General features: G+C 45.8%; 1 non-coding gene across 1 annotated transcript; it reads left to right on the top strand.

The window, feature by feature from the left end:
- Positions 1-8,910: 8,910 nt before the first annotated feature.
- Positions 8,911-9,017, top strand: LOC120694110. Its single transcript, XR_005683333.1, has one exon. It is a non-coding gene; the product is annotated as a small nucleolar RNA R71 (small nucleolar RNA).
- Positions 9,018-9,466: the final 449 nt, after the last annotated feature.

Raw genomic sequence — 9,466 nt, 5'->3', positions numbered from 1 at the left:
TGTAGACGCGGCCCGATCTTCCGAGAGGTAGGGTAAATTCGATTGATGGAGTACATGACGTTGGCAATCTGACTTCTTATCAGACACGAATTCGAAGCCTGCAACCGTTACACCACCACTCTGCTGGTTATCAACCAAGCACAACTTGATTGACCTCGCCGAGATGGCTTTTCCTGCAAGCGAATCGAAGGACACAAGCAAGAAGAGGTAAACACGCAATCTGATAATTGCAGATATGGATTAAGAGAATCACAAGAGGGGTTCAAGAACAAAATTCCAAAGGACTAATCGACACAGTGGAGGAGATCAAGAACGGGGGCCTTGGATCAATGTATAAGGACTTGTCGCCACAGATACAACGATGCAATCTCTGTTTCTCGAAGGAAAACACAAGAACTAAAAAAAACTCATGTCTAAAAGGCAGCGGCTACTGAGTTTATATCCTAAGGGGCATCCTAGGGTTGCTGATGGAGGGCAAGGGGGCGTCCACCACTTGGGCCAACACGGTACACGGGCCAACGGCCCAAAAGACGGTGTTGCAACAACTTGACAGATTCTAGACGTTCATTTGGTTCGATGATTCCCATCGACTCCGAATGAATTTGGGCTTCAAACTAGTGCCATTGGAAGTTCCTTGAAATTATCTTTCCATCCATATAAAGAACATCCCAAACGGACTCCGTATGCGTCCTGGACGTTGATTTTAGTGTGGGCTGCTCCTAGACTCCGAAGCAGACTCGAACTCGACTTGGATTGGGCCTCCAACTCGACTTGGCTGCCCTTGCTGGTCCACCATGCCTCCAAACTCCTCCCCAACGTCCTCCTCATCATCTCCATGGTTTCTAACAATAATTAAATCATTAGGTAGTAATTTATTCTCAAATCCATATGACAAATTTATTTGGAACGAGCTCACCTTATAATCAATGGTCGTATCCGAAGGTGTCATGCCCTCATCACCACGTACCAGCGTGCGATACAGCTGTGCTTCACTGACCAGCTACACCGCAATGTTGAAGCCTATGTTGATGATGTTGTCATCAAAACCAAGACCCAGGATCAATTCATCACTGGCCTGGATGAAACCTTTAACAGCCTCCGAAAATTCCGTTGGAAGCTCCACCCAACTAAGTGTGTTTTCAACATACCCTCTGGAAAACTAATCGGATTCATTGTCAGCAACCGAGAAATCGAGGCCAACCCAGAGAAGATCAATGCCATCATGGCTATGGATGCCCCAGCTACCATCAAGGATGTCTAGAAGCTCACATGCTGCATAGCAGCCTTGAACCGGTTCTTGTCCAGGCTTGGTGAACGGGGCCTACCCTTCTTCAAGCTCCTCAAGCGACAAGACAAATTTGAGTGGACCTCAGAAGCCGCGGAAGCACTCGAGAACCTCAAGCACCATCTCCAGTCGTCACCAATTCTCACAGCTCCACTACCAGGCGAGGAACTACTCGTCTACATTGCTGCGACTACTCATGTGGTCAGCACCATGATAGTAGTCGAACGTCCGGAGGAAGGCCACGCTTACGGCATACAGAGACCAGTCTACTTTATCAGCGAAGTACTCTCTGAATCAAAGGATAGATATCCATCAATTCAGAAAATCCAGTATGGAATCCTAATCACCTCCAGGAAACTTCGACACTATTTTGACGAGTAAAGATCTTAGTAATAACTGACTTCCCATTGGCGGATATACTCCACAATCGGGACGCCACCGGACGAATCTCAAAGTGGGCAGTTGAACTGGAAGCCTTGGAAATCAACTTCAAACCAAGGATAGCAATCAAGTCACAAGCACTAGTCGACTTCTTAGCTGAATGGCGGGAAAATCAAATCCCAGCACCTCACAACATCCCTGAGCATTGGGTAATGTACTTTGATGGCTCACTCAAGCTCGACGGAGGCGGCGCGGGAGTTCTGTTCATCTCCCCCAAGGGAGAACAGTTGAAGTATATGTTCCAAATCTTGTTCAAAGTCTCCAACAATGAATTAGAATATGAGGCACTGCTACACAGGCTTCGCCTATCAGTTTCTCTCGGCATCAAGCGACTACTCGTCTACGGTGATTCTCTACTCGTCGTCCAACAAGTAAATAAAAAATGGGACATCAATAAGGATACAATGGACGCATATGTTGAAGAAATCAGAAAGCTCGAGAACAAGTTCTCAGGATTGGAAATTCACCATGTAGACCGTGACAATAACGTGGGAGCTGACACTCTTTCCAAACTCGGATCCACTCGAGCAGCTGTTCCACTTGAGGTCTTTGTTCATGAACTACACCATCCATCAGTCAACGTACAAAGCCAACAAGCTACTGACGAGGAGGCTCCGGCCACGGTCAGAGAAGTGCTAATAATCGAAGAAGACTGGCGGATTCAGTTCATCGACTTCATCAAAGAATTCAAGCTTCCACCACATGTTGATGCCAAAAGCGCTGAAGCTGCCCGTATTATTAGGCATAGCAAGGGTTTCGTCCTCGTCGGCGACAACCTCTACAAGCGCTCTGCCTCTGGCATCCTCATGAAATGTGTTACCCTTGAAGAAGGCAAAGACATACTTAGGGAGATACATGAAGGAGTCTCCGACAATCATGCCGCATCAAGGACACTAGTCGGCAAAACCTACAGATTAGGGTTTTTCTGGCCAACAGCCGTTTCAGATGCAGAAGACCTTGTCAGATGATGCCCTAGCTGCCAATTCTATGGCAAGAAGACTCACGTTCCAGCACACAACCTGATAACAATCCCTCCATCATGGTCGTTCGCCTGTTGGAGTTTGGACATGATCAGACCATTAACCGTAGCTCTAGGAGGATTCAATCATGTTCTGGTAGCAGTCGACAAGTTTACCAAGTGGATCGAGTACAAGCCTATTGTCAAGATTTCATTAGATAGGGCAGTGGACTTCATCTCTGATATAATACATCGGTTTGGATTTCCTCACACCATCATTATAGATCTTGGCTCTAACTTTACATCGCAGTCCTTCTGGGATTTCTGCGACAATTCTTGCATTGAGGTCAAGTATGCTTCAGTAGCTCATCCTAGAGCAAATGGTCAAGTAGAGCGCATAAAGGGCTTAGTACTCGATGGCTTGAAGAAGAGACTCTACGAAGCCAATACCAAGAAAGGTGGCAAGTGGATTCAAGAATTACCCCATGTGGTCTGGGGGCTGCGAACGCAGTCTAGCAAAGCAACAGGATAGTCTCCCTTCTTCCTCACCTATGGGTCAGAGGCTATACTACCCGCAGATATCATGTGGAAATATTCAAGGGTAGAAGCCTATCAAGAAGGAGAAGCAGATGAAGCTCGACAACTTGAGTTAGACTCAAACAAAGAAGCCAGGATCAATGCTTTGACCCAATCGGCTAGATACCTTCAAGGAGTCAGACGCTACCATGATCGCAATGTCCAGCAAAGGTCTTTTAATGTAGGAGATTTAGTTCTATGAAGGATTCAAGACGAAACAGGACTGCACAAGTTAAATTACAAATGGGAGGGACCTTTCATCGTATCTAAGGTCACAAGACCCGGATCATATAGAATTACTGATGCAAATGGTAATGAGGTACCCAATTCCTAGAACATTGAGCACTTGCGCAGATTTTATCCTTGATCCAAGTAACATGGTGATGTCAGTCGATCTCTTTAATAAAGCAAGGGTTTTTATCAGCCGTTCGACTACATTAAAGGCAGTTTTCAATTTGGCAGCATCATCTCCAATTACTCTCCGAAAGATTTTTCCAACCAGGATAATCTCTACAGATTCATACCAACCAGGATAACCTGTTCAGGATAGCTTATACAGTTTTCCATCGTGATAACTATACAAGACACATCCTTGTCCTCAATATAAGGACGCAACCTACTCGCTGGCTCAAGAAGGTGTATGGATACCTTTACTAGTTTGTCCAACTTGGGTAACTCGATAGAGTTCATCCTAATAGGTCAACTATAAGGAACTCCAGCCTTGCGTTAAAGGCAAAACTACTCGCTTGCTCGAGTATGTCATGGATACTACTAAATTTTGTCCTTCTGGGGTAACCCGACGGTAACAGGTCAATCTCAGTAGTTACTCCAGTCTACATGATAGACACCCTACTTGCTGGCTCAAGTAGGTATTGAATATTTTTAAGATGGTTTCGTCTTGGATAACTCGACGGGGTTCATCCTAACAGATCTATCTTAAAAATTACTCCAGTCCTTGGCTAGGACACCCTACTCGATTGCTCGAGTAGTTTATGGATATCTTTACAAAGTTTTTCCATCTGGGTAATCTGACGGGATTCATCCTAACTGATCAACTACAAAGATTACTCCATGCGCGCATTCTACTTGATCACTCGAGTAGTTTGTATTTATCCTACGGTATCAGATCATGCTTTTAAAGGAACACCAACATGATGAAAACAATACATACAAAGACAAGTCTTACAAAGGATGACAAGAGCTATTATAGGCAGTTTATTCTGCCAAGTTCTTTAAAATCTCCTCAGCAATTACTTCCGACTCTTTACAATAACTCTAGAATTTCTCATCAGAACAATCAGGAGCTATTCCTTTGGCTATGGGAGCTAAGTTATGCTGAGGCCAGTAAGACTTGACAATTCCAATCATATGGGTCAGATAATTCTTGGAGGTGGCCGTCATGACATCGAAGAATTTCTTGGGAGCCTCTTCTAGACGCTCTACCAAAGATTTACTACTCGACGACCCCTCTTCAGAATCTACCATATCTACAATAACCTGAGCTGCTACTACTAGTCGAGTATGGTCACTTGGAGAGCCTGATGAAAGGATATCTTAATGATTATTCAAATAATTGGTGAAGCAATATCAAGATAAGGATCAAAATACTCACAGGCTTGAGCAGTCTGTAATTGTTCTTGAAGTTTGGCTTTCTCCTCCTCAAGGCTCTTGATTTGACGCTTCATCTCACAAAGTTCTACATGATGCTTTCGGTTCGCTTCATAAAGCTTGTTCCGTGCAGCAAGTGATTCATCAAGGCGTTTGGCAATTAGTGCATTTTGTTGCTCCAAGGTTTTCCGATTGTCAGCAGTCTTATACAAAGCATGCGACTTCAAGAAAGACCGATTGGCAACCTCCTATAAAATACAAAGCAAGATTAGTCAGATGCAACCAACTAATCGACATAGGCAAGCAGCAGCAGAAGAAGGTTTACCTTGGTATATTTAAAGCTCCTTTGCATATAATCGGCGAGCTTTTTCACATTGTCTATAGACAACAATGGATCATCAAAGAGCTCCTTACCCAATTCCTCCTAGGTAGACTGTGGCATAGACTGGAAGGGTACTACTCGAACAACAGGATCTCTCGATCCTTCAGCTCTACCACTGATTCCAGCAGCACTAGAGGTATCTTCAGTGGCCGCAGAAGAAGTAAACTTGGGTGCTTCAGAATTTTGCTCATTTGGTGTCCCAGGCGTATCTGTATTCGGCAAGTTGATAGTTGAGTTCTCGATCAACCCAATTACTGGTGACTCGGGGGCTGATCGAGTAGTTATCTCTGGATCATTATGTATCCAGTTATAGAAGTCCTGGATCTGATCCTTCTCATGCGCTGGAAGATATTGGATCCTAGCCAAGCGAGATCAGAAATAAGAAAGCTGAGGCTAATCAGATCCAATATAAGAAGATCAGATTCTTACTAGCCACTGTCAATACGGGGTATTTTCCTCTGCAACTGCTTTCCGCTTTTTATCATCGGAGAGAGCAGCATCTTCCGAAGACGGAGGCATGCAATACCATATTATATAGTACTTCTGCAAAGAAAGCAAGGATCTGTCAGAAGATTCAAATGCATGACTACAAGTACTCGATAGTGTTTTTCAACACTTACCCAGGTCTTTTCGGGAGGATTGACTGCCGAGAAGAGTGCTGGTAGTTTCAAATTCTTGTCGAAGTTGTCGAGTACTTTACAACATCTCTTGACCGCTTCCGAGTGAGCCATTGCTTCTTGCGAGAGTCTGGTAGGATCCTTTGTACCTTCATAACGGAAGGCAGAATGTTTCCGATGCTGAAGAGGTTGGATCCGGCGACTCACAAAGGAGAAGACCACATGATCTCTAGTAACTCCTTTGTTCTTGAAGTTTGGCAATGGCGCGAAGGATGCACTTGACTTGTTTGCCACCGGGTCCTGCACTTGACTACTTTGCTTGGACTTGAGGGGCGCTAGCAACTCTTTCCGGAAGCAGAGATTCAAAATTCCCGACATGAAACTAGAAACTTTTCCACTCGGCTCCTTTACCCGACGGATCATAAAATAAGTACTCGTATTGAGTTTTAGGACGAAGCACTAATTCACATCCACCGACAATGGAAGGTTTGGTGGCATTTGGAACGGGTACAAGGGTGAAGAAATGTTGGAAGAGACGGAAGTGGGGAAGGATACCAAGGAATGCTTCACAGAAATGAGTAAAAATAGAAGGATGCAAGATGGATTGGGGAGTTAGATGATGCAATTGGATTCCCCAGAATTGCAGAAGAGCATAGAAGAACTCAGATACAGGAAGTGCAAGACCGCATTCCACAAAATCATGGAACACAACGGTTTCAAGGGTACCTTCAAAAGGGTAATCTACTCCTTCGCCTGCGTGCCATTGGATCACAGCTTGACTTTGGAGAAGGCCCATATTCTCTAGTTCTTGCACAGCTGCTTCAGACATTTTGCTCTTACGCTAGCCCATCGAAAGATTTGCAACTGCTTCATCTTCAATCCTGGACTTGTTCTTCTTGGGAGCCATCTCAATGTCACGAGTTTAGGCTCGGGGGCTATGAGAGGGGTTATTGGATGGCACAGGCAGTTGGGAACTGTAAATCTGAATTTGACAGCAGCCAGGAGGATAAAAACCCTAGAAGTTACCGAACGGGTTTATATGGTCTCTGATGGCAATTTCGTGAATGCCTGGAAGTGCAACGGATGGTTTTCTCTTCTAGAAAGGTTTTCGTTAACATTTTGCCACGAGTTTTAGATTCTTAAATCTAAATTTAGAGATTTAAATTCAAGACTCGGGGCTGCGGGATATGTGCATCAGAGATTTATTTTTCAAATTTTTTGGAAAATAATGAAGGAAAAAGACTGAAGTGACCCTCAGCCTGATTCTGCGATTCAACCTAAGGCTCGGGGGCTACTCCATATGGAGCGCGAGTACTTCGCACACCATATATGATTAGGATTTTGGGGCTTGAGCACCTCACAGCCTCGGAGCAACCGGAAGTACTTGGAAGACTACTCGACGTGTTTGAAGGAAGGCACAGAAGCAACCAGAAGGATGTTTTGACTGCTTGAAGTACTCGAAGACGCCCAGCCAAGTACTCGACGCCTGCAGGACTCAGCTATGAAGAGCTCGGGGGCTTGTCAGACCCGGGGCAGTGGGACTGCTTATAGGCATAGAATGTTCTAGAGTAAGGGATAACTCATGGATGTACCATATCTCTCTTGTAACTACCCGAATAGGCGTAGAACTAGCTGCAGTACGAAGGAAACTACCCGATTGTGTTGTAGTAGGACTCCAACCGTACTCGGCTAGGACTTTCCATATAACCCTGTCCCCCCGGATATATAAGGGTGGGCAGGGACCCCCTCAAAAGATCATCAACACCTAAGGCAATGCAAACAATCACACAGGATGTAGGGTATTACGCAACTCGTGGCCTGAACCTGTCTAAATCTTTGTCTTCCTTGCACCGTCGAGTTCCAGAGCAGTCGATCCCTACCTACAAACCCTACTGCTAAGGGTATCCCTAAGCAGGCTTTGTGGTAAACACCGACACAAGGAAGATATGCTCGGGTTGTTTTACAAGGAAGGAGGTCGGTTAGGATCCCTAGATTTTCGGGCTTCTAGCTAGAGCCTCTCATCCTGATCTACTGAAGATCCTTTCCACGCACAGCTGAGTCCTGCACGCCGAGTAGTCGTAGCCGAGTCACCGAGCAGGGTAGTCTCCCGTGTTCGGGAACCCCACTCAGCAGGGAGGTACATAGATCTACCTTCGTCAGCAGCTGATCATGGGGACCCCTAGATCTTCTTGAATTGCTGCTACCAGGCCATCCCAAGTGTCATTCTTTGGGGGATTATACCTGCCTGCATGGTTAGTTCGAGAAGTCTACCAGGGAAGGTTGCCCCACCCAGTAGACACCATGTTTGCAGTTTCAACAGGAGATTCGGGTTGCCCCGGAATCTTCCCGTTCTCAGAGACAGGAACAACAGCAGTGATTTGAGCCAGTTGTGTTTCTATCATTTTGTTGAAACTTGGTTGATTTTTAAGAGCAGAAGAAAGAGTTTCAACTTTGGCATTTATACCTTCTAAAATTTTATCATTGGCAGCAAGCTTTTTGTTTAGAGATTCGTTTATTTTAGCTTGGCCAAAGACAAGGTCTCTCAAGGAGGGTTGGTTCGAATTTAAATTCGAATTGAAATTTGAGTTGAAATTGTTACCACCTCCTTGGAATGGTGGGCGTGCCTGACCCCACCCCTGGCCTCCTTGTGGATAGAACCCGATGTCGTTGTTGTTGATGTAGGTTGCGTCTTCACGGGTCTCGGGGCAGTCATTCCCCGAGTGTCCACAGTCACCACAAACCTCGCACATTAAGTATGAGTTCATGGCATGAATGGGAACATGCATCTATTGCCGGTTCCCTTCATCAAGCTTCTTCAGTAGGAGGTCCAGCTTGGCGGCGAGCATGTCTGTCTCTTTGACGGTATGCATTCTGCCCTTGGTTCTGGGCTGGGAACGCTCCTTGTTCCAGCCCTAATTGGAGACCATCTTTTCAATCAAGACCGTGGCCTTGGCAATTGTCAGGTCCAGATAGGCTCCTCCAGCAGTAGCATCAAGGTGGGCTTAGCCCATTGTAGAAGCTTTGAAGCACGAGCTACTCGTCCATCCCATGATGAGGACAGGCGAGTATGTATTCTTGGAGTCTCTCCCAAGCTTCTGGGATGGATTCCATCCCTGTCTGCTGGAAACTTGAAATTCTTCCGTGTAGGGCATTTGTTTTGCCCAACAGAAAGAATTTGACGAGAAACGCCGTGGAACATTTGTCCCACGTGCTGACGACTTCCTTGTTCTGATAAAACCACTTTTTCGCCTTCCCCGGGAGGGAGAAAGGAAACAGGCGGAGCCTGATGGCGTCAGCCGTAACGCCCCTTATGGTTACGGTCTTGCATAACTCCAGAAAGTTCTGGAGATGGGCGTTGGCGTCCTCATTTGGCTTGCCACAGAATGGGCTAGCCTGCACCATGTTAATGAGGCTGGACTTCAGCTCAAACTTCACGTCCCCAACATCAACGTTGGGTCCAGTTGCCACATTGGCAGCTGAGGGGATGGAAAAATCGCGGAGAGTCTTCTTAGCCATGGGTTTCGGTGATTGTTGATGGTGATTGGGAAGCTGGCTCGCTTGTCGACTGCGAGAGCGGAGGAGGAACAATGCGAGGTCGG

This window comes from Panicum virgatum, unplaced genomic scaffold, assembly GCF_016808335.1.
Source record: "Panicum virgatum strain AP13 unplaced genomic scaffold, P.virgatum_v5 scaffold_3214, whole genome shotgun sequence".
Classification (NCBI taxonomy): domain Eukaryota; kingdom Viridiplantae; phylum Streptophyta; class Magnoliopsida; order Poales; family Poaceae; genus Panicum; species Panicum virgatum.
Note: the sequence above shows the minus strand (reverse complement) of the source record. Positions and strands in the feature narration are given on the sequence as shown.